The following is a 25545-nucleotide window of genomic DNA, read 5'->3' as shown; positions in this document are numbered from 1 at the left end:
TACCCTGTACTCGCAACATTGCCTTGAGGGCACACCCCCATATTCACTACTGTGAGGGCATGCTCAGCAGCTCTGTGAGCTGCTGGCTATGCCCCCAGCCCTTCTGGCTGCAAGAATAGATGCTGTGCACATGCCTAGCAATGCACAACCTTTGGGTAATAAGGTTTTGGCGCCATTTAGAACTTGCACTTTTTCATAAAAGGGATCTTATTTGTTTGTGACATGTAAAAGAAGACTCTTTATCTGCGTGCAATGAGAATTTGCTATGTATATATGAGGCCCTCGAACATCAGTGTGCAGTTTATGCATTCCATAACATGGTATGGGTTAATATGCATAGTCTCTGGCTGTGTAAAACACAACATGGAGATCTTTTGTGGGTGTGTGTCAAGGGGTGGGAAATATGTGTGTACGTTTCTGGATGTTCATTTACGCATTTCAAGCTGCTGGCTCTGTGCTGGTAGATTATGACTTTTTCTGTCCCTTAAGGGATTCTGAGAGTGGTGAGGTCACCCCAGCTGCACAAAATTAAACCCCTGGAAACAGCTGGATGAGATGCAGCCACAGCTCAACCACCAGGACCGCTGTGTGCTGTGTTTTCTTGTCGCGTTTACTTTTTCATAGTATCACTGTTGGTGATTTCATATTTTTCTAGGCACAATATGTAATTCAGTGGAACATTAGCATCACCAAATGCCAAAGACCAGGGAATGAAGCTATATTGTAATACACCCAGTCTAGGTATGTTTAAAAATTAAATTCCCAAATTACTGTGAAAGAGGAAAATATGTACAGTATAACCTTTGGAAGGCAAAGAAATAAGGCCAGTCAGAGATAGAAAGGATAGCAAAAAGGAACAAATAATTACAAACACAGGCCAAGATGGGGAAGGGAACACTGCTTGGTAAGCAGCGGTAGTTCGCTGCTTACCAAGCAGCTTAACGCCTCCCACGGGCCATCCGATCAACTCCTAACTGTCATTTTTCAAACATAGCTAATTGGGTGGCCTGATGACCTTACACTTCATCACCACTTGCTTAATACATCACCACATGCTTAATACATCTGCCCCAGTGTCACATCACTGATCAGCTACTTTGTCTCATCTCCAGCACCGGGACTGGCATGTGACATCACCACATCTTCCATTAGCAAGCCATGCTCCTCGTGTTTCATCGCTACACCATCAGACAACGTTCCAGCAGTGATGAAACGCATTGGGTGCAATTGGACCGCTGTCACAACATTCAGTTATTGTATTGTTTCTTACCTGGTTTGTGGCTTCTCCTGTCTGTTCAGCCTGCTCCATGCTGCAAGGAAGTTCTGTGTGGCCTGAGCTTTGCTAATTACAGCACCTGGAGGAGTCCTTGCTGCTGACAAGCTCTGTATAATTGAACTGTGCTGTGAGATCTGAGCTCAGCTAATTAGTTACACCTGGGTAACTCTCTCCTGCAGGAGAGTTCAGGGTAAACTGAGCATGCTCAGCCCATTGATTAGTTCACCTGTGGGTTCCCTGTGCTTCCTATAAAGGGCAGCCTCTGGGAGACAGAAGCTGCCAGAGTATAGGTTCTCACCAGCTCCAGCGTCCTTGTGCTTAGTATATTACCAGTTTCCTGATTACCATATTTGACCCCGGCTTGTTTCCTGACTATTCTCCTGCCTGATCCTTTGGTACCGTGTCCAGTGACTCCGTGTATGACCCAGCTTGCCGTTTGACTATTCTTCAGCCTTATCCCAGTGTATCGCGAACTGTGCTTTCAGTGTATGACCCGGCCTGTCCTTGGATACTCCTTTGCCTTTCCCTTGTGTTCCTACTTGCCCGCACTGATACCAACTCGGCTAGACGACCACACTTCCATATTTCACAAGCTACCGCCACTCATACGGGGAACCTGACCAGGGGGCCGCGACCGACGTGTCGGGTGCCGCAGAAGCCCATATCCCGCTTGGAGGGGTCACTGGCAGAAAACCCCCGGCACGGTTAGACTCCGCGCCCCTGTGTCAGGTCTAGCCAATCCCCGAGTGGTAGTGCACCCCAAGTTTGTGACAGAATACTCTGGCCCAACTGGAATATGGATGCTGTTAGTGGCATGTCTCATAAAGAACTCTTGGAACACCTGCTGGTCCGGGTTGACAAGCAAGGACAGTACCAAGCTCTGATTATGCAAAGCTTGCAAACTCTGCAGCAGCAATTGGACCTCGCTCCACCCTCTCCAACACCAGTGATTTCTGATCCGCAGTTCATCAGGGTGCCTCGCCTGCTAATACAGCAGTTACAGGAGCTGCTGTCTAATGTCCTCACCCTTGTCACCAAACTGCTCGGCGAGTCTACTGTGGGCTTGGTGTCTGCAAGACCCTCAGATTCCACTCCGGGTACCCCATTGGCAAATACTTCTGTGCCCTTAAAGGACAAGTACGTGAGTCGGCCTCGTCCCCAGTTGTCAGGTGAGGAACGCCAGCGACGCAGGTCCTTAAATTTATGTTTTTATTGTGGAGACCAGGACCATTTGATTGGGGATTGCTCCCTCCGAGAGGCCAGGAATAAGGTTGTTGCTTCTGTGCCCGCTCAGGAAGAGTTTCAAGGCTATCACTGGGGTCCAAGAACTAAAATCTTTTTACCTAAAAGCAGTACATTTTTGGTCAAGCCGCAAGAAGCGAACCCGAGTGTCAAGTTCCGAGAGGGGAGTCCGAGTATCAAACCCAAAGATGGGGTTCTGTCCAGCCAGCCCCAGAAGGGGGTTCTGTTAGTCCAGCCCAAGGAGGGGCTTCCGATTATTGTGTTCCAGGAGGAGCTTCCTAGTGTCTTGCCCAAGGAAGGGCTTCCTAGTGTCTTGCCCGAAGAGGGGCATCAAAGTGTTTCACCCCAAGTGGACTCTCACAGTGTCAAGTTCCGAGAGGGGCCTCAGAATGGCGAGCCCCAAGAAGGGGTACAGAGTCTTTTTCCTCAGAAGGGGTCTCGGAGGGTAATTTCCCAAGAGGGTTCTCAAATTCTCAAGCCGCAGAACGGGGTTCAGAGTGTCGTGCACCAGGAGGGGTCTCAGACTGTCAGACTCCAAGCAGGGTCTCAGAGTACCACACCCCAAACAGGGTCTCTGAGCATTGCGCCCCAGGAGGGTTTCCCGAGCACTGCACCCCAAAAGGGGTCTCTGAAAGTGGTACCCCAAAAAGGGCTTGTGAGTACACTACCCCAAGAGGAATCTCCGAGAGTTGCACCCCAAAAGGATCCTCTGGTAGCCACACCCCAGGAAGGGTCTCTGAGTGTGGCTTCCCAGGTTGGGCCACTGAGCACTTTGCCTCAAGAAGGGGCTTCCGTCACCCCAGGTGGGGGTTCCGAGTCCGTCACCCCAGGTGGGGGTTCCGAGTCAATCGCCCCAGAAGGGGGTTCCGAGTCAATCGCCCCAGAAGGGGGTTCCGAGTCAATCGCCCCAGAAGGGGGTTCCGAATCAATCGCCCCAGAAGGGGGTTCCGAGTCAATCGCCCCAGAAGGGGGTTCCGAGTCAATTGCCCCAGAAGGGGGTTCCGAGTCCGTCACCCCAGGTGGGGGTTCCGAGTCCGTCACCCCAGGTGGGGGTTCCGAGTCCGTCACCCCAGGTGGGGGTTCCGAGTCCGTAACCCCAGGTGGGGGTTCCGAGCCCGTCACCCCAGGTGGGGGTTCCGAGCCCGTCACCCCAGGTGGGGGTTCCGAGTCATTTACCCCAGGTGGGGGTTCCGAGTCACTCACCCCAGGTGGGGGTTCCAGGTCTGTCACTCCTGGTGGAGATCCATCTGCCCTTGCCTCCGGGCATGAGGACCCATCTGCCCTTGCCTCCGGGCATGAGGACCCATCTGCCCTTGCCTCCGGGCATGAGGACCCATCTGCCCTTGCCTCCGGGCATGAGGACTTGTGTGTCGTGGCCTCCGGGCCAGTCTCTGTGGCCTCCGGGCCAGTCCCCGTGGCCTCCGGGCCTGCCTCTGTGGTCTCCAGGTCCACTTCCATGGCCTCCGGTCCTGTCTTCGTGGCCTCCGGGCCAGTCTCCACAGCCTCCGGGCCAGTCTCCACAGCCTCCGGGCCAGTCTCCACAGCCTCCGGGCCTACCTCCGTGGTCTCCGGGTCCGCTTCCTTGTCCTCCGGGCCTTCCTCCGTGGCCTCCGGGCCTGTCTCCATTGCCTCCATGGTCTCCAGGTGTGCATCCGTTGCCTCCGGGCCTGTCTCCATTACCTCTGCGGTCTCCAGGTCTGCTTCCATGACCCCTGGGCCTAAACATGTCAGCCAAGAAAAAATTTCTAGAGTACCGATGCCTACTGTACTGGACATCCATAAGGCTTCAGCAGTGCCTCAAGTTCAAGAGATGTCCATTGTGTCTAAGGTCCCACCAGGGTTGGCTAGTACACAAAAGCCAGCTGAAGAGTCTTCTGAAGATATTTGTTTTGATGGGAACCTTGCCCATTACCAGGCTTTAGCGGATCACTACTTAGATGCCATGAATCATGATCCATCTTCCAGTGTCAATATGGCAAATATTGTAAGATTTATGATCTTATCCTTCCGGGGAGAAGCACTAAAATGGGTCAATCCACTTGTTGAAGCCAATGATCCTCGAATGCAAGATCTGATATCATTCTCCAGGGCTGTGATCGAGAAATTTGAATCTAAGACTCCTTCATCCTCCCTGGCTAAAAGTCTGCCTATGCCTCTTCAAAACCATGGGTCATCTAGACGGCATACCGAGAGTACTAGAGCTTCTGCAAAAAAATTTTTTCCAAGATCTGAGTCGAAGAACTCAATAGTTAGGGGCATCCGTGTCGGCTCTTTAGCACTTCATGGTCTCAAAGAATCATCCGCTAAAAAATCTTTGATTTGCACCCCAGAACTAGACTCCAACTCAGATTATGATTCTGAACACAATGCTGCTCCTTTTTTGGGTGGTCTAGTGTTGGCCAGAGCCCACTTTGAAGAGCCAGAGGCGTCACCAGCCTTGAAGGGATCTAAGTGTTCTTCTAAGAAAAAGAAGCACCATAGGCGACCTTGAAAGTATCCATGTGGGGTGTTCGGAGCCCACCCCTAGAGGGGAGGGTAATGTCACAACATTCAGTTATTGTATTGTTTCTTACCTGGTTTGTGGCTTCTCCTGTCTGTTCAGCCTGCTCCATGCTGCAAGGAAGTTCTGTGTGGCCTGAGCTTTGCTAATTACAGCACCTGGAGGAGTCCTTGCTGCTGACAAGCTCTGTATAATTGAACTGTGCTGTGAGATCTGAGCTCAGCTAATTAGTTACACCTGGGTAACTCTCTCCTGCAGGAGAGTTCAGGGTAAACTGAGCATGCTCAGCCCATTGATTAGTTCACCTGTGGGTTCCCTGTGCTTCCTATAAAGGGCAGCCTCTGGGAGACAGAAGCTGCCAGAGTATAGGTTCACACCAGCTCCAGCGTCCTTGTGCTTAGTATATTACCAGTTTCCTGATTACCATATTTGACCCCGGCTTGTTTCCTGACTATTCTCCTGCCTGATCCTTTGGTACCGTGTCCAGTGACTCCGTGTATGACCCAGCTTGCCGTTTGACTATTCTTCAGCCTTATCCCAGTGTATCGCGAACTGTGCTTCCAGTGTATGACCCGGCCTGTCCTTGGATACTCCTTTGCCTTTCCCTTGTGTTCCTACTTGCCCGCACTGATACCAACTCGGCTAGACGACCACGCTTCCATATTTCACAAGCTACCGCCACTCATACGGGGAACCTGACCAGGGGGCCGCGACCGATGTGTCGGGTGCCGCAGAAGCCCATATCCCGCTTGGAGGGGTCACTGGCAGAAAACCCCGGCACGGTTAGACTCCGCGCCCCTGTGTCAGGTCTAGCCAATCCCCGAGTGGTAGTGCACCCCAAGTTTGTGACAACCGCTAAGTGGTTGACAACCCAGTACCGCTCTGCAGTGCTGTTGGTCTTTAGTGTGGTCATAGTCACAGCTGTCCATGGGGTTGTAATGCTGTAGATTGGATTGGTAATATAGATTTGTTCTGTGGCGGAGGACCCCCTCATTCCAGCCCTGTATATGTGGAAAGTAGGGGCTTTTATTTACAGTATGTATTGTTAGGCGCTGCGGAACCCTTGCGGTGCCATATAAATAAATTATAATAAATAATAAAGATGAGAGTTCTATTGAAGATAGGATGTTTCCTATAGCAACCAATCTGATTCTATCTATTATCTTAGAACAGGGGTGTCAAACACAAGGCCCGCGGGCCAAATCCGGCCCGCCAGACCTCTTCATGTGGCCCGTCAACCTTTTATTCTCGATTTTTTTTTTTTAAACAAGAAAGCCGCCTCTTCAGCGCATGTGCGGTAGCCTACAAGCCAGAGAACGTCTGCCCTCTAGCGCAGTGCCGCCGGTGGTCAACCCCTACTCCACTCCCACCAGCTGTATAGGAGCCAGAGAGAGGAAAGAGCAGGTCCGTCGTGGTGAATGGTGCTGCTGCTGTGCGCTCCAGGTCACTTACTGCTGAGTGTGTACTGCACAGTGACCGGGAGCACGCTGCCCCCCACTCCTGGATAGGAGGGAGGGGGAAATGCGCCTGTGTGAGAGCGCAGCTGTGTCCTTGGTGGTGGAGCAGCTCAGACTGGAGTGGACGCATCAGAGCGGGTAAGTGTCAAACTCTCTGCCTATGTGTGTGTGTGTGCACTGGCACATTGCAGCCCATCAATTGCTGTGTCCCATGATAATAAGCAGGACATATGCCCTAAGACTGAGTGCTGCCCCCCTGTGCAGGCAGCATGTGCCCTAATGCACTGCAGTTCACAGCAATAGCAGGAGGGAAATGCTACTGCTGAGTATGCAATAATTGAATGCAGTGACAATAATTTATGATAATAAAGAGTGGACACATAGTCCTACAGATACAACCGGCCCTTTGAGGGTGACCAAACTGCTGATGTGGCCCCCGATGAATTTGAGTTTGACACCCCTGTCTTAGAAGGTACTAAATAAATAAGAATTAAAATCTGGTTGGTTGCCCATAGCAACATCCCATCCTCTTAGTAAATTTACCCTGACGTCTCTATTTTTCCTACAGTCTTTTCTCACATCTCAAACTATCTTAATGCTTCTGGCTGCAGAACATGACCTATTGCTCTAACCTTCTCTGCCAATGTTCTATCTCACGAAATGCCTTCATGTGCTTGAAAGATTCTTTTGTGTCATATCACATCCCTCCTATTTTTTCTAAATCTGGTAACAGTATAATACGTCAGAACATACTTACGTATGTTTCCCCCCCCAGAAATTTCTGCATATCTGACTTCTCCTATCTACATTATATTAGTAGGTTAGTACAAGCACAGTAAAGAAATCATCAATTGCTATTATAGTGTCTGGAAACCAACATAAGGCCACTTCAGTAGAGACAAATCTAATAGGGTACATGGTTGGTGGTGCTCCCAAAGGGTGTGGTACGGGACTCTGACAGTCGGGATCCCGACAGTCATTATCCCGACATGGAGAGCGCAAAAAAAAGCCACCTATTCTGTTCTCCCTCCATGGGGGTCGTGGACCCCCACAAGGGAAAATAGCGGGTGGCTGTCGGGCATCCGGCTGTCGGGGTTTTGACAGTCGGGATCCCGATGTCGGGTAAACGACTGTCGGGAACCCGTCCGGCACCCCTCCCAAAAGAGCACAATCACTGAAAGGAGAAGTACGTCCTACGAGGACTAAGGAACAACCAAAGGGTTTGTGGGGCAGGCTTTTGTTGAATATAGTGAAAAGAGAAATGAGAAAATGAGTGTGGTTGTGGATAAAACGTAGCTTTCATTACACCAATAAAATATAGTCACCATTTCATAGAAAGTACTTAAGTAGATATAAAACATATATCTACTTAAGTATGCTAAGAGAGCAGCTTAGCATATACAGTCCTTACTGATTCAGAGCCCATAGTGCATATGCATAATATATATATGTATATATATATATATATATATATATATATATATATATATATACTGTAGCCCAGTTAGAAAACAAAAATACCTATTTTACACCAAAACCAGGAGTCTGACCCGGGATTTGGACCTGGTTAAGATCCGGAACAGTCCCATTCACACCTCGGCTCCAACATGTGTTATTCCCATCAGCAGAATTAGCCCCTGCAGATTCCTGCCCTGCCCCTAGCCCTGCTGCACCCTGGGTGCAGGTATGCTGATCTTCTCATGTTGTAAACAGAAGTCGGGTCTGATTGCCCAGTTTACCCATTTACACTGTCCCATAACCTGGTTCTTTCCTGAGAACAAACCTGCTAGGTACCAGGGATGGTTTCCCGGTCGCTGGAACCAGGTGAACACTTTTCCACTGATCCACAACCAGGATTATCAGGGCATTAACCTGGGTTTTAGTGGCATTGGAAAAGGGGTATAAGTATAAAAGTAACTGAATGAAACATCTCCTATTGTTGCCCCACGTTCTTCCGATTCATCTCCTATTGTTACTTTGTACAAGATCCTGCAAGTCATATGCACCGGACACACCAACAACATATAGTTTGCACTAGCTGGAATAAACAGTAACACAATATTATCTGTCCATATCTGGCCTTATGATAAAAATATGATACAGAATCAACATGTTCAGGCCACGTATCACATACATCTGAATGGTATATATATATATCTACATTGTTTATGTCACAATAATCAAATTACCTTATATAAAATTTAGTTTAACAAAAACCATATGGAAGTACAGTATTATGTTTCCCCTTATTTGTTATGTCCTATGCATTTTTGTTAACCAATCCGTTCTATGAGTCAAATGCTCAGTCAATGCTGGTTTCACAATGCGTCACTGGGAAAATGTACACCAATGTCTCTATTTACTAAAGGTGGAGTCTTGCATGTGAACCATGTCCATAAACCATCATTGAGCTCTGAACAATCTAGTACAAGGGGGACTGAAGCAAGAGCCTGATTAATTGCTTTGCGTTTTGGAATCATGTACTGGAGCACCCATTACAGTCACTTTCTATCCGTTTATTAAATAAACCATTCGGAATTACTGTGTGATTTGTACCTCACTTGGAAATGCCTTTAACTTTTATGTCAAGTATCTCTGGGTACATATCCGTCCCAAGTCATTCATCAGGATTTTTAATTGTGCATACTGATTTACCTTCTCCATAATTGATACCATTTGCAGGCATAAGGCGTACAAAGGATAAATGAACTCTCAGTTCTCTTATAAACAATTCAGGAAACCTCATTCATCCAGTGGCCCCTCATGAAATGAGTTATTACTGAAATCACTGCAGCAACAACAACATAATTATGTGTATCATATTTAGTCGTGCATTCTGAATACAGCCAAGGATATAAATGAGAAAAATTGAATTGAGTAGTAAATAAAAATCGAAAAAAGGTAAACAAAGACCATTTTACTTGCAATTACGCACTGATGTTGGCGTAGTAGAACAGATTTGCATGCAATAGGGAGGGATTTGGGGCTTATTTACTATGTTGTCTTCTGAACTGCCTATGTTTGTGCAAGATTAATATAATAATGGAGAAAGCTAAACAACAACAAATTATAATGTTTCAAAAGGCAGTTTATTTCAGCTTATTAGTGCACCCAATCAGGTAAAGAGTAAAGGTTTCTGGATAGAATGGAGCATACTTGCCTACCTGACCCTCTCCTTCAGGGCGGGATGTACTAAAGGGAAAATGCGGTAAAACGAGGGTTTTACCGCATTTGCCTATGTACCATTAGCCGTCCTCCCCATCTCCGCCTACCCTATAGAAGCCTATGGGCTTCTATCGCCGTCCGCCGTCCATGCGACCCCCCCTCCCGTCCTCCATCGATCTCCTCCCCCAGCAGGTGTCACAGCCAGGAGGACATCCGGCTGCAGGGGGAGGAGGAGACGCAGGGGGACACTGAAAGCCGCCGGGATGTGATGGAGACCATCCACCACATTACAGGTATCGCGGGGGTCTCCGTCACCGCAACCCGATGCTGGCCGCATATGTTAGTACATATGTGGTAGCATCGCGGCGGCTGGCAGGCGAAGGGCGGCGATGTACTGTATATTAATACATCCCGCCCTCAGGGAGAAAATGCTCTGTTCCTGGACTTCCCTGGTAATGTATGATTACCATCACCTGTGGTGAGCTAGGTAATTGATAAGAAAGGCGTTTCACCACAGGTGATGGCAATCCTACATTACCAGGGAAGTCCAGGAACAGAGCATTTTCTCCCTTATGTAGAGGGTCAGCTAGGGAAGTATGGAATGGAGGCAACAGATGCCTTGTGGTGGCACTTTGCAGTGGCAGTGCAGCACACACACACTGGTACAATGGAGGGTCAGGATGGTGCCACAATGGTTAGTAGTGAAGCAGCATTGTGGCAGAATGGTGGATCAGCATGGTGTCACAGTCGTTATCATTGCAGAGTCTCCGCAATGAGGTTATGAGTTCTTGTAACATTTTTGTCTACTCTTGTAGTGCAGTACTCTGTTACCTGCTTTCCTCACATACTCCAAACACATATTGGTAGGTTTATTGACTTCAGACTAAAATGGCCTCTGTTGTTTGTGTGCTTGTATGCAGCCATGCTTTAACAGATTTAGGGCCAGATGTATCAAGCTTCAAAAAGTCATAAAGTGGAGAGTCATTTTGAATCTTGATACATCTGGCCCTTAACATGTTTTTGAAATTTGCACATGCTCAGTAGACTCTGACACAATGCCAGAGTCTAGGGTAGTGCGGAGAGGAGGGAGCCTGCCATGTTCCGGAGACTAAAATCTGTACTGCGCATGCATGGTGGCCATTTTGGCAGCAATTTTAGCCACAAACTCCCACGGCTGCGTCCCTATGAAAACGCTGGGATGTGGGATGTGTTATCGAACACATCCCCTCACATGCTACCAAGTGGTTTCGAGCGGCGGGAGTCTGGCGGTCATCGGGCGGTGGGCCTTGCTTACCAGCTTGCTAGGTGTACGCTGCCTAGCGAGTGGGTCTGAATCAGGCCCCATGTGCACTGCAAATAGGACAAATATAACATGTGCAGGGAGAGAGAAAGTTAGATTTGGGTGAGGTGTATTTACCCTGCACAGAAACAAAATAACTCACCTGCAGTGCAGCATGGTTTTGTCTATTTTGACAATAAATTTGTCCTGTGGTCAGGTCTGAATTAGGCTCATAGGCTGTAAGCACCAACCGTTCATGGACTGGTGTGAATGATTGCATATTTTCTGTGAAACGCTATGTAACATGGTGGCTTTATATAAAATAAATAATTTTCAGCAATTTACTAACTGAAAGGAACTCTCACGGCCAGATGTACTAAGCTTGAAAAGTAATACAATGGAGAGTGATAAACCACCAGCCAATCAGCTCCTACCTGCCATGTCACAGGCTGAGTTTGAAAAATGACAGGTATGAGCTGATTGGCTGCTTGTTTATCACTCTACATTTTATCACTTTTCAAGGCTTAATACATCTCACCGTATATCTGTAGGCAAATGTAACTATTAGCTCCGTTATGCAATCTTGCAATTTTTACTAAATGTATGTTATTGTCATTGAATATACATTCTGTGCTTTTCAGTAATGTCTTTCTATCAGTAAGAAAAGCTTAATTAAGTTATTAAGGATAAAAAAGCTTTAATACTTTCACTACGCAGGGAATTTAGTATGCAGATACAGGTCTTCGGGTGTGTTTGTTTTTACTTATATAATGCTATGTTTGTTCTGTATGAAATGTAATAATGACATTATTAATCTGTCCTAGGAATACTACTTATTATTCTTATAATTAAGACCATGTTGCATTTGTTCTATGCAGTAATCACTGTGCAGTAATTAGCTACAAATGAAGAAACATGAATTATGTGTGTTTGTTAGAGTAAAAGTGTATTATGGCTGTCACCCGTGGCTGGCAACGAACAGGAAGAATGCGCCCAGCACGGCCTCGAGGTAAGTCATGGCCCCTCGCAGGGCTTCTAACAGTTCTCAAGCCCATCTGGTTTCCATTGATATTCATTATAAGTTTCAGTGACACAGACCAATGTAAGGAGGTGAATAGGGAACTGGATCACATAACTGAAAAGGAGTTCTCAGTATCGCAATGAGATTTGTCCAGTGAAGCATAAACTGTTGAGCATATACAATTAGCAGAGATTTACCCTGTGGCTAATTTTTGAGTAATTAACCTGTGACGCAAATAAACACTATTTAATGAAACAGCCTTTACCCTGCACCCAAACTTACGGATTACCGCACAGAAACTCACTGATTCCATGTAAACTGCAGAATGAACCGTGTGCCTATATTTTGTGGACACAGATCCTAATTCTGAGGTAAAGTACACCCTCAGAGATACACAACAGGTCAAGCCTCACTGCCCCTGTCTTATATTGTCATTACCAGTGGCGGACCGTACCTTTTCGGGAGAGGGTGGCTGCCTCTGGCCACAGCCGCTGCGGGGGTAAATTGATGCAGGCACCTCCCCCTGTTGTTGCTGCTGCCGGTCCCTGCAGAGTTCCCACCCCCCTGTGCTACCATAACAGGCGCCGGGACTGGCGCATGCGCAGTACAAACATCTGTGCTACACATGTGGCCAGCATCTATGGGCTGCTTCGGCAACAGCCCATAGAAGGCAATCATGGTCATGGCGCCTGTATAATACAAATGATAAGCACCGGGACCAGCGCGTGCGCAGTACCGATATAGGTACTGCGCATGTGCAATCGCCAATTTTGCACGGCAGCCCGCAGAAAGGCATCTCGGAGGGAGGGAACACCTCCCAATGGGACAGCCTTGGTGACTGGCAGGTCGGACTTCCAATTGGAAGTCACTGCCAGTCACAGTGAAGCCAATGCAGTCTCACAGATTGCATCTGACTTCACTACAGTGGCGGATTTTACCTGGGGGGCTGTAGCCCTGCAGCCCATAGGTAAAAACTGCCACTGGTCATTACTAATACCCCTTTCACACCAGAAAATGCAGGGGATTATCAGGGAATCATCCCAGGATCATGCCGGGGCATTCCCAGGTTGTCTCCTTTCACACCAGCCTAGCTTCCTGGGTCGACCCAGGTCTCATGCTGGTGTGAATGGGTCTCAGAAATCCTGGGATTTTGTCTAGGCATTTAAACCCTGCTAGCATTAGACCCGGGTTGTCCAGGGATGCTTGGCTGGTGTCAAAGCAGCCAACTCGTGAATGCCCCAGCATGATCCCGGGACCGAATTCCCTGGTAAGTCCCTGCATTTTCTGGTGTGAAAGGGGTATAAAAAGAACAAGTGACATGTTGTAAGATACAAACTTTGGTCTCCTAAATTACTGTACATATTCAACTGAAAGATAAAGCTATTCAACTGCAAGATAGACAGATAGGCAGATAATAATGTATAGTATATAAAAATGAAACCTTAATTTCTCCACTTTTATTACTACGAGTGCTGTTTTTAACTTTCTCCATCAATGGAAACCCTTTTTTGTTAAGCATCCCTTTCCCATCTTCTGTATACAATGCAGGTGGAATGGAAGCCTTAGGAATCTTGGAACATCCTTTTTATTAATAACAAATTGTACAATATTCAGACACATTTTCCACACAATACATTTGATTTGGGCAGTACAGCAATAGACAAGTCACACAGACATAAATGAAAGCCTTGAGAGCACAGTAAGCACAATACAGCGTTGGTGCAGGCATTTTGGATAATAAATTCCGCGAGTTGTGTATTCCACACTAACAAGGTACCAGGTGAGACAGCCATCTTTGCGTAAGAAAACATACCTATTTGTATTACTTATCCGTTTCAAACTAATAAACCAGTTTAATGTACTGTACTGTAATGTGAATAAAAGGTGGAAATAAATCACAGCTCAGTGAGAGCATATCTTGGCAGGGTGCATACACACTTGCCAATGTCAGCAGCGACATAGCGGAGACAGGACCCCCTTGCTTACGATGTTGTCTTGCATGTACAGACAATAGTGGATGTGTCTGACAATGCGCGGGAACATGCATCATGAGCAACATAGTGTGTACATACTGGACGATATGAGAATGTTGTCGTTCTGACCCGTTGGAATTGGCATAATCATTAATTTGACCAACTAGTGTGTAACAGAGTGGAGATAGATAAGCCCCATACACACTAGATGACTTGCACCGCGGTCAATATAGTAAATGATATTGGCTTTGGCTGTTGGTGGGCGAATTGAGCATACACATTGAGTTCAGTGACATTTACCGGACCTGCTGAACATGGAGGTCATTGGCTTTATAGCCAAAATTGACCTGCATGTACCATAGATGGTTGGGGCTGTCAATGATGGAAGACAGTGCGCATCATTACCAATATTGAGTGTACGCGCTAGACTTTTTAAAAAATATATCGATTGGAAGGGCCCTTCTGAGTGAAATCTTTTGAAAAAATTTCTAGTGTGTATTGGCCTATAAAAGTACCAACCAATCAACTTCTGCCACTTTAAAGGCTTTGTGTGAACAATGAGAGGAGCTGATTGGTTGGTATTTTATCTCTCTCCAAGTTTTGATACATTTTCCTGAAAATCTTGAAGTTCTCTTGGTCTTGCATATATGTTTAGAAGCCAATTAACGGACTTATTTAATTGTCAGGTTTATCAGTTGAATCTCACTAGTAAATTCTAGTGATGTAACTGTCTGACGTACACATATTTTCTGTTCTAAAGACTATAGACCGGGAAACCTGTGTTTCCGATATATAAAAAATGGAGAGAAAAAACAACAACCCAAAACACCATGGATGGCACAAGTGATTATTGCAAACTCTGCCTCACTGACATAAGAACTGTCTGCTTCCGCAGCAAAAGTGAGTCAGAAATACTCAAGCGCCGCAAACCTGGGTTATGACTTTTTCATGTGTCTAATGCCAGAGGGCTAGCAAGACATTTCCACCAGCAGAAGTTAATGACCTCAGTCTGCTTCCCAACTTCCCACTGTTATTTTTATAAGAAAAAGTGTTTTTTTTTTAATTCTCCAAAACTTCTGGCAAACATAAGTAACCTCCATAATTAGGAGTTCTGCCTCTGCCATTACATGTCAGTAGCAGTATTAAACACAACAGATACATTAACTTATCAGAAAGAGCAAACACTGTGTTTGTCAACAGTTGGCTATGGGCCCTTATTCTGGTTGACATGCTCCCCTGCGTATTCATGCAGGGGAGCGATGTTTTGCGGCTGCGCATGCACATACTTATTTATGCACATGTGCAGCAGCTGTGTGCAAGCGGCCACGGTGAATAGATTATTCGACAGGCGCTCGCACACAACAGTGCGGCTGGGGGTGTGGGTTTGTGGGCCGGGGGATGCACCCATGGGAACGCCTAGCGTTTCATGGTCATTCCCATGAAAATGCTTGGCGTTCGCATTGTAATTCCCAGATGACGCGGGTGCGGGGGGGGGGGGGGGGGGGGGGGGCGGGCAGCTGACGTCAACTGGATGCCCGCAGATCCGAGACACTACAGAGGTGTCTCTGATCTGCGAGCGCTTCCAAAATCAGTAAATGGCCGGTGACCATCAAATGATTGAGTGCCCGCACACAAGGCTGCAAATCATCCATTCGCATGCCTGCGGGGAATCGCGCCGCGCAGAGGAGGTGCGGGTGGCATCTGGTGGACTCGCAAGGCTGCAAAATTCACAGCCTTGCGAGTCAACCAGAATAAGGTCCATAGAGAAAGATCATCTAGCTCTTTTTCTGAACTTATATATACTGGAAGCAAAATATATGAACATGAACAAGATATACGGTATAGACAGGTAATGCCCCAGGCATTCCAATCTTTCATGGGACAGATAATCTCATTACAGCATGCTATTACCTTTCCCATTAATGATATAATAACATAATCATATCGCCAAATATCTTCAGGCAGTACATATATTCTAAAGCTAAAATTACTTACACCTATTTCTAGCACTACGTACTGTACCTTTTTATCACACGTTACAAATTCACTGTTCTTGTTTTAATATATACTCAGAGTTATTTACACTTATACAGTTTCTGATAATGTTTTATTCATGTTACGTAAGTTACTCATTTATAGATATACTGCTGTTTATTTTGAGCAAAACCGAATATTGTTTAAAACAATTTAAGTTTTCAAAAATGTAGAACCCCCAACAAAAAATACAGTATTTATGGACTATTATAAGTATTCTGGGCATATAATATGTAAGTCATAAGGTCTCATAAGCAGATTTAGCAAAGAGTGATATTCTCACTATCACTGTCATTTTTCAAACACACGACAGGAGCTGATTGGCTGGAGCAACCTATACCATTAGCAACGAGTGATAAAAAGAATACAGTATCACTCAATGTTAATATGCCCCATAAGGTCATAAGGTGTTATTAGAATGCAACATACTGAAAATAAACTCATGATTAGTGGGTGTGCATTTCAGATTTCGTAGTAAATTGAATAATCCCTCAAATGTATTTGTAATTGATATTGTTTCCGCCATGTAATGATCTGCAACATTCCCCAGCAACGCTTTCCTAGAAAGTTCTCACAGTCACAGGTTCAGAAAAGAAATGCCAGATTATTTTACAGGAAGATAAACAGATTCCTTTTTAAAAAGCACTTAGCTATAGGAATTTGAACTAAATGAACCCTGTTTTTTGGGGGTTAACGGGTGCACCCCCATTTAGTAGAAGAGGAGTGTGAAACTTTCATAAACTCATATGCAATTATAGAAACTTCTCGACAATGTTAGATTGTCAGATATATGTATTGTATTGTATGGTTCATGTAGGAGGGGAGTGAATTGTCATTTTTGCTCCATAGAAATTGGCTGTTATACAGGGATTTTTGGCTTGTGCAGGGACACACCAAATATGAATGGAAAAGAGTCAGATTGGATATAATGTAGTGGGATACTTGAATTTTCTGCAAATATATAGATTATACATCTAATGCATGGAGAGACTCACCAGTGGGGTGTTTATGCAGGCAATTCCTACAGCTGGGAGACCATAGTGAGGGTATTTTGTTCTTCAGTGCAGTTTCCTTGAGACATCACAAGATCCACACTAGGCAGTCAGAAAGAGTGAGAGTAACAGCAGCCAGAAGAACAGAGAGTGAGAGAGGAGGAAAGGGGAGGGAGGGCGGGGAGGGACCGAATGCAGTGGATCTATGGCTGTGTTCAATTGACAATAGAAGGAAATGCTTTGCTTGACCTTCACCCCATTGCTACAAGAAGGGTCTACAAAGAAATTCACCTAAAATGTGCAAAAAAAAAAAGGAAAACAGTGTCAGGAATCATTTTCAGTAGCAGCTTTGACGCCTGTCTACTGCGTATGTTATGATATATAACATGCACATGTACTCATGTAGAACCATCACCCCGCATGTACTCTAGAGCCCACCAATTATATGGCACATTTAGTATGTGCTATATAGTGGGTCTGCTATTAATGAATATATGATAAACTGTATAGTTATAGTGTATCATTTTCTTATATAGGGGGTTATTCTGGTTCACTCGCAAAGGCAAATTCACTCTCAGATGGGCAATACCATATTCACTGCAGTTGGGACGGATGTAACATGTGCAGAGAGAGTTAGATTTGGGTGGGTTATTTTGTTTCTGTGCAGGGTAAATACTGGCTGCTTTATTTTTACACTGCAATATATATCAGTTTGAAGTACACCCCCCACTCAAATGTAACTCTCTCTGCACATGTTACATCAGCAGTGTATATGGTTTTGTCCATCTGTGAGTGAATTTGCCTTTGCGAGTGAACCAGAATAACCCCCATAGCGCAGCATATTCTGTTGTGCTTTACAATTGGAAACAACAGTGATTAAACAAACTGGGTAGAAACAAACCGACATGGAGGTAGGAGGGCCCTGCTCGCTATCTTACAATCCATAGATGTATCTGACATTGTGTCCCTGGATTTGAGAAAATGTATTTATATGGAAGGTTTATTTCATCATGATATTGAACACCAGGACTCCTGGAGTAAAGTTGGGGAAAACTTTATTTAAGTTATTACTTTTTTTTAACAGAAAATGTATTAAACAGTTGAAAGACTATGAATAGTGTTAAAGGCTCACCACAATTGTTTCTCTATATTTAGTATACAGAATAGTGTCACTGAGCTCTCCACCTTTTGTTATTTCGTGCAGTACTTATAGGTTTCCATGGTAACTGCATACAAACGCTAGTTCTATAGCTAAGAGGAGTGATGTTCTCTCAAATACAGAATTCCCTTTAGGGATGGCATTATGGGCGGTATTCATTTAGTTGTGGCAAAAATCCACCAGCGCAGGGAAAGGCTATTCCATTCATCCCAACTTCTGGTGGCTCGGCCAAAGAGGGGTAAAGTGGGCATTGCCTCGGAGTGATGCCACAGCCTCAGGCCACACACCCCGGTTTCGCCCTCTGCATTGCTGTTGTCCCCCCCATATGCACAGCATCTATTCCATTCAGGCTGGGGGGGACTCCCAACTGCCCCCCCCCCCCCCCCTTGCCGCGGGACACTGCTGGCCCTGGGAGGGATGCGGGTCCGTCCACAGAAATCAGGACGGTCCCGTGAAAGTAAAACGGGACAGTTGGGAGGTAATGTATGCTATTCAATTAAATAGCCTTTTTAATCAGGACTCGCGCACGTAACTTGATTCGATTGTCTGAGTTTTTTTCGCGGAGCTGCAAGGTTTAATCCATCTGTAGGGACTCACTTGCAGGCTATTCAATGCTAATTAAAGCAATTCAATGCTAACTGAATACCCAAGGCCTGATTAAAGTATTGAGGTGCCCTAAGCTAATACACTTGTAGCTCCCCATGTAATGCTGCTAAACACATGTGTATGGGAGCTCAGGGACTCGCCAGTCATGCAACCCATGTCCATGTAACTAAGGTTATACAACTGGCATGTAAGATCTAATCCTTGTGACGTGACTGTGAAGGAGGCTATGGCTGTAGAATGACCAGCTGGCCTTTTAGCACAATGTACATAAAGTAATGGCTCCATCAGTTACAGGGTCACTTTGGCACTGACGTCTGGCAGTCACCTTAAGTACTTTACTCACCACAGTACAGCCGGATGGGTGATAGCTAACAAGCATGAAATAAATTAGACCTTAATTGAATTCCTCGGCTGTCACCTGCAAGGCGCCTGCAGTCCTGGTGCCCTAGCCTAATCAGCCTATTGGTTCATCAGGAACTGTGAATACCTGCGTAACCCCTGCGGCTAATGGAATATGCATCTATGTCCCTTGTCAATGGATAAAAACATTCTCTTAATGCTTTCTCTGCACAGACCTGGATTATTAGGTCAATAGTAGAAAGGTTGACAGTCATTAGGCTGACCCCTATTGGTTGACAGTGAAAAGGATGACAAGGTCAACACACGGAAAAGGTCAACATTTATGAAAAACTCATTTCGACCTTTTCATGTGTTGATCATTGCCAAGTTGAGCCGTTGCTTGTGTGGACCTTTGACCATGTCAACCTTTTGATCATACTGACTTTTGCCTGGCGACCAGTAGTGGTCACCCTATCGACTGTTGACGAATTAATGTTGACCAATGGACACCGCCTACTCTTCTTATGCCCTGCATACATACAACATGCTGTGCGCATATGTCAGGTTCAGACTTCTGTTGCTATTGTGAAAGATGGCCCAGTTTTTTCCTCACCGGGGCATAGTCATTCCTGGCTGGAGTTTTCGTATAGATATTTCTATGACAACAACAGCACTTGTACGCTGTCTATGATGCTTACTCTCTCTTTCTGTACACAGTTCTGCTTTAATTTAAAAAAAAAAGGGGGGGGGGGGGAAGCGCTGATACTGTAATTGCTTCTGCAAATTTTCCAAAATAGAGATGAAACTGTTTGCTACAGTATGAGTAACACCTCTATTTTTCTTCTTCGGGAGGTATGATACATCTCCAGCTGAAACACTGAAATGCAGCTGTGAATCTCTGTTCTGCTATGAATGTAACAATATCAGTTTCTGTATTACATTACCCACCACTAAGGTCAGTTGACAAGCCTGCAGTGCAGACCAAAACTAATGCTGGCTGCATACTATGCGTCATATGTGATGTGCATATCCAGTGACATCACAGTGGTGGTGGTGGTTGGGGGGGGGAGTCGGCCTAAGAAAGTTGCTGGGCCCAGACATGAACTCTAAGGGCTGTTTCACACAGTACGGTTCCTGCCGCACGGTGAAATCCCGTACGGCCAGGGAGCCGTGCCGCACTCAGCAGTTGTGAATGGACACTATTGTGTCCATTCACACGGGACGGCCACGGCCCGGCCGCACGGCTGCAGCCGGATCCCCCCACTGGAAGGGACGGCTGCCGGGCTGTGGCCATCCCTGCCATTATAAAATTCTGAGTGCGGCGCGGCTCCCTGACCGTACGGGATTTCACCGTGCGGCAGGAACCGTACTGTGTGAAACAGCCCTAATGCTCTGACAAAACCCCCAAATGCTAGCCAACAGCACCTGGAGTCAATAGTAACAGCAAGCCCACTAGAAACTGGTCAGGTGCATCACATTTCAAATGGGCGTCTGGGGGTGGGCAGATAATCAACTAGCCAATGGGAGGTGATTTTTATTGGAATCTCGTGGTGGGCTGACCCATCACAGCTGTGTTGTACCCAGCTGGTCTGTAGTGGGCTTCCCGTACCCACTGTCTCCCGGTAATGTTGCACAGTGATTGGGTTGGTGTTGTCTGGCTCCCCTTTGTTAGCTCTGTGCTGCCCTGCAGCCCTGGGGGTGTAACCACCACTGACTATGGTTACTGTCTGTCAGGATCTGGGATGTCTTGATCATTTCCACATCAGGTTGTCAGTGATTTAGGAAATGGGACATTTTAATGGAATCAGTACTGCTGGGGAGCTCAAGGGCAAATTGGTCCAACTTGTCCTAAGGACATTATCCCACTACATATTATGGGGCTATTGCTGAGTATGAATTAATTTGTAGCCATTTTTCATTTTTAGCGAACATATAAACCACTAGTAAGCCCACTCAAAGCAAAAGCTTTAAAAGCTAGTCTGCTACATTCTGCGTTTGTGCATGTGTGAGAAAGTAGCTGTAGTTTCACTCTCTGCCAGCAGATGGCAGTGTTTCGGAGACTCACGGACAGTAGACATAAATATATAGATGATTCACATCATAGAAAGATTTAGACCTTATGGGTGGCAGATCTCCAAAATGTACCTTTTACAGCAGAACAGTTCTGCTAATTGCAGACTGTCCCGCTGTCTCTCCTGTGGGTCGCAGTGTACCGTGGGCTGGGGAGGAGAGGTTGGGGGAGGCGGCGATCACCGGCTTGGTGAGGGGAGAGACCCAGTGCGGTCCAGCTGCTCAGGGAGCACTGGGCACGCCCTAAAAATGATGCAAACAGGGATCGCTTTGCTCAGCCCCACCCCCGCTACCCTCAGCACCGCTCTCTCCCGCTAATGTGAATTTTAAAGTTGTGTGGTAGCTCTCCTGCCACTGGGCACCAACCACAGCATTAAAACACAGGGGTGAAGGGGTATCAGAGCATATAATGTGCACTGATACCACTTCGCTCCATAACGATGCTCCATACAGTGCAAATTGTGTATACACAATTATGACACACATCAACGTAACTAGTACATAATTATGCTACACATCAGTGACCCTGATATAAAAATGTTCCAATCTCACAGCAGCAATGACAGGACCGCAGGCCCACGGACCATGGTACTAAATACAGGCGGAATGTACTAAAGAAAAAATGCGGTAAAAACTGTGTTTGTGGGTTTTTACCACATTGAATGTGCTAAACTGGCAGTGCAGTGTGTGTGTGTGTGTTTGTGTGTGTGTGTGTGGGGGGGGGGGCGTGATGCCTTGAACACTCAGAGTACACTTCTGGTAGCACAGTAGAGGCACAGTCAGCACCTGTATTGGTGACATTACTGGCCAAGGCTTATATAAAACATTAACACGACGATTACATATGTGATAGCCAGCTGCGGTAATTCGCATTAGTAACCTACCCGGCCGAGGAGGGGCTCCAGCTTCTAGTTGTGGTGCACATTAGTAACCTACCTGGTGGCAAGAATCCAGCTCACTTTTGGGTGCCACAATTACTGCACTCCCCGCAGACCCTACCAGCACTGCCTTCCCCAAGCCACTGCAGAGTCTGCGGCAGCATTGCTGTGCTACTGGTCCTTTGACTTCTGCCTACCTTTGACCATCTGGTATAGTGACGTTGGGACAGATGTATTACGCTTTGCAGAGAGATGAAGTAACCTGATCTTGGAGGGATAGAATAACTGCATATGCATTGTTGAGGACATTTAAAAATATGAGCTACAGTATACTCAGTACACAATCTAATATTTATCACCATCCTATGTATACCTTATACCCCTTTCAGATCACAATGCCGGGTCGGACCTGGGTCTGATGCATCCATTATACAGAGGGCTACCTGGGTTTAACTCTTCTTATAACAAGGGCTGAATTACCAGGTTGGTTGACACGTCAGCTGCCTTGCAATTACCCGGGACCAAGGTACGGTGTGAAAGGAGTAATTGTTAAGAACAGTAATAGCAATAAACAGGAAGAACAAATAAAATAGAGGTAACAGAGGTTAAGAAATTAGTGGTCAAGTATAATATTCCGATTTCTACATTGTATTTATACATAGTGTTGTTTTGTCTGATCTGCAATTTTCATCATTGAAACAGAGAACAATGGCCCTTATTATGATTGAGTGCGGTCAGGCAGCCGATGTTTGGTGCTTGCGCATGTGCAGAGGCGTATCTGCGCATGTGCGAATGCCTCACATGTACGAACACGGCGTGAGGTCCGTGCAGAAAAGGATCGTACGGAACCATCCGAGCAGGGAGTGGAGAGGGGCGTGAAGGGCTGTTTGGGCTCATTAACATATGCGTACGCCCCGCGTTTCATGGGCGTTCCCATGAAAACGATGGGCGTACGTATGGTAATCAGGCCGTGACGCACGTGTGGGGGGCGGACAGCTGACATAGCCGGGTGTCAGCTGCCCGTCCACATCCCTGCTTTCATACGGAAAAATATCTGAGTGGTCTGGAGCACTCGGTGCTGCCTGACCCCTCGGTCCATCATTCGATGGTCGGCGACCATCGGAGGATGGGAGAGGTTCCCACAGATGGGGGAGGTGTTCACATGAAACATCCACTCGCAGTCTGTTTGCTCAGCGTCTTACCGCATTCGGATGGTGTGAGTGATCCGTATGGTAGTTGACGCTAAGAACACTCGGTTCCTGTCCGAAATACGCATCTGTCCGAATCAACTACAATAAGGGCCAATGTGACTTTCAGCATTTGGGATGAATTATATCTATGGAAATGACTACTAACTCAGTGAGAGATCTGTTGCTGCAAATTGTAATTAGTGGCTGGGGACAAGTCTGCATTCACTACCGATGAATGATGTGGCATAACTAGTACCTACTGTAATGCAGTCATCCTAACTTATCCTTTAATTTTTCAGATTCAATGTGCATGCTTCTAATATCCGCTAATATATGTAGTTTACATGGAATCATTATTGCTTCCTGGCAGAGGAAACCGCATACAGGTTTATTCTGCTTCTGTCTGGGATTCCCTGTTCATAGGGGTTATCCTGTTGACATCAGCATTGATGTCACTAGACAATCCTTTATACAGTATATGCTCTCCTGCCTAGTGCACACAGGATTCCGTAAGAGGAATGTGTGCACATACATAGGGCCTGCTTGCTAGCCTTACACATAAGGACTCCCAGGCGGTCACTGACATCTAGAGGAAGAGTACCAGCATTCTGTGTGAGACATGAGGTCCCTGAGTCAATGTCATGGCCCACCGCTTGAAGAACAGACATTTTTGAAACATGAAATGACGACACCTGATGACATGATATTGACTATAATTTTTATAAAGAACCAAATCAGCAAAAATTGTTTAATTTTGATGCCTACTATGTGGGAAACACAGTACTAAGTTCAAGAAATGACCTCAATAAAATCATTATAGTCAATGCACCGCCAAGCCACTTGTTCAACCAGATCTTGTGACTGACCTCTGTTGTGTCTTCCATTGTGCGTTATATAACCGCCACCATTAAATTAGCAGATGGAAACCAGGAAGTATATAATACTTTACTGTGCTCCAGACACAGAGTAGAGCTTTATCAGAAGATTGTAGGGTTGGAGACGGGCAGAGGTTTATTTGATTAAAAACAAACATTTTGGTTTCATGCTTTGAAATATTTTAACCACAAGGATTAACCAAGATAATTGAGTTTACCATTGTGAGCCGTAACATGGCCATACACAAAAGATGCTATTATGTTATTGATTATATCACTGTAAAATGACTAGCATTTATACCTTGCAGACTCTATGGGAATTGTAGATGCCTGTTAAATCACATTCAATTATATATATAAAAAATATAAACAAAATGTTGGCTGTTTAGTTGAAGAGCTGTGGCTATAAGCAGGGAGATATGTAGGGGCACCAATCATCTATCAGTAAGTTACCCTTTGTTACCTGGAGAAGGTGGCCTTGTGCTGCAGCCGGGGGCTGTGTTAGGGGGGAGGTGAGAATTTTAATACATGTATGGAGCCACAGTAGAGCGGCATTGGGAGGGGGGGGGGGGTTTGCATATCTACTGTATGTAGCTGCACTGTGTTGTTGAGAGGGGTAGAGTTTGAATATGTGTATAGCGTTAGAGGAAGTGGATGGATGTATATAAGAGAGACAGTATATGTATGGATATATGTATGCTTCTTGTATGAAGGAGGCAGTGTATGGAAGGATGGATGAGAGTGGTTGTGTATGTACTGCATGTACAGTATGAAGGTGGCGGTGTATAAATCTAAGCATGCATGAGGGTGGTGGTGTATAAATGAATGTATGTATGAGGCTGGCGGTGTATGAATGTATGCATGTATGAGGGTGGTGGTGTATAAATGTATGCATGTATGAGGGTGGTGCTGTATAAATCTATGTATGTATGTATGAGAGTGGCGGTGTATAAATGTATGCATGTATGAGGGTGGCAGTGTATAAATCTATGTATGTATGAGGGTGGCAGTGTATAAACGTATGCATGTATGAGGGTGGCGTGTATAAATGTATGTATGTATGTATGAGGGTGGCTGTGTATAAATGTATGTATGTATGTATGTATGAGGGTAGTGTAAATGTATGCATGTATGAAGGTGGCGGTGTATAAATCTATGTATGTATGTATGTATGTATGTATGTATGAGGGTGGCTGTGTATAAATGTATGCATGTATGAGGGTGGAGGTGTATAAATGTATGTATGTGCCTGATGTTGGCTCTTCAGCATCCCTAAACATTTTTTGGGCTCTTTGTCTCTGACTGGTTGGCCACCCCTGCTCTACACCATAAGCTCCTTGGAGAAGGGCCCTCTTCATACATTTTTACCACTGACAACCTGCCCCAGATTGCTCCTCTGCTTCCATACATCTCAGCTGTATCGTGTACTAAGAATAGTGCTGCTAATTGTTACATGTGCTCTCTTTTAGTTCTTCAGTTACTGTTATGT

The 25545-nt window shown here is 45.8% G+C and overlaps 1 protein-coding gene across 1 annotated transcript in view; it reads right to left on the bottom strand.

Annotated features, from left to right (window-relative positions):
- The window catches only part of HDAC7 (histone deacetylase 7), a 346438-nt gene that overhangs the window by 306775 nt on the left and 14118 nt on the right, over positions 1-25545 (bottom strand). The window contains exon 2 of the mRNA XM_083169505.1: positions 16943-17230. The gene's annotated coding sequence lies outside the window, so the exon portion shown is untranslated. The remainder of the gene's footprint in view (positions 1-16942; positions 17231-25545) is intronic.

The sequence above is a fragment of the Crinia signifera genome, chromosome 2 (assembly GCF_055691185.1).
Source record: "Crinia signifera chromosome 2, ASM5569118v1, whole genome shotgun sequence".
Lineage (NCBI taxonomy): Eukaryota > Metazoa > Chordata > Amphibia > Anura > Myobatrachidae > Crinia > Crinia signifera.
The sequence above is the reverse complement of the archived record's forward strand: the minus strand, read 5'-3'. Positions and strand labels throughout refer to the sequence as shown.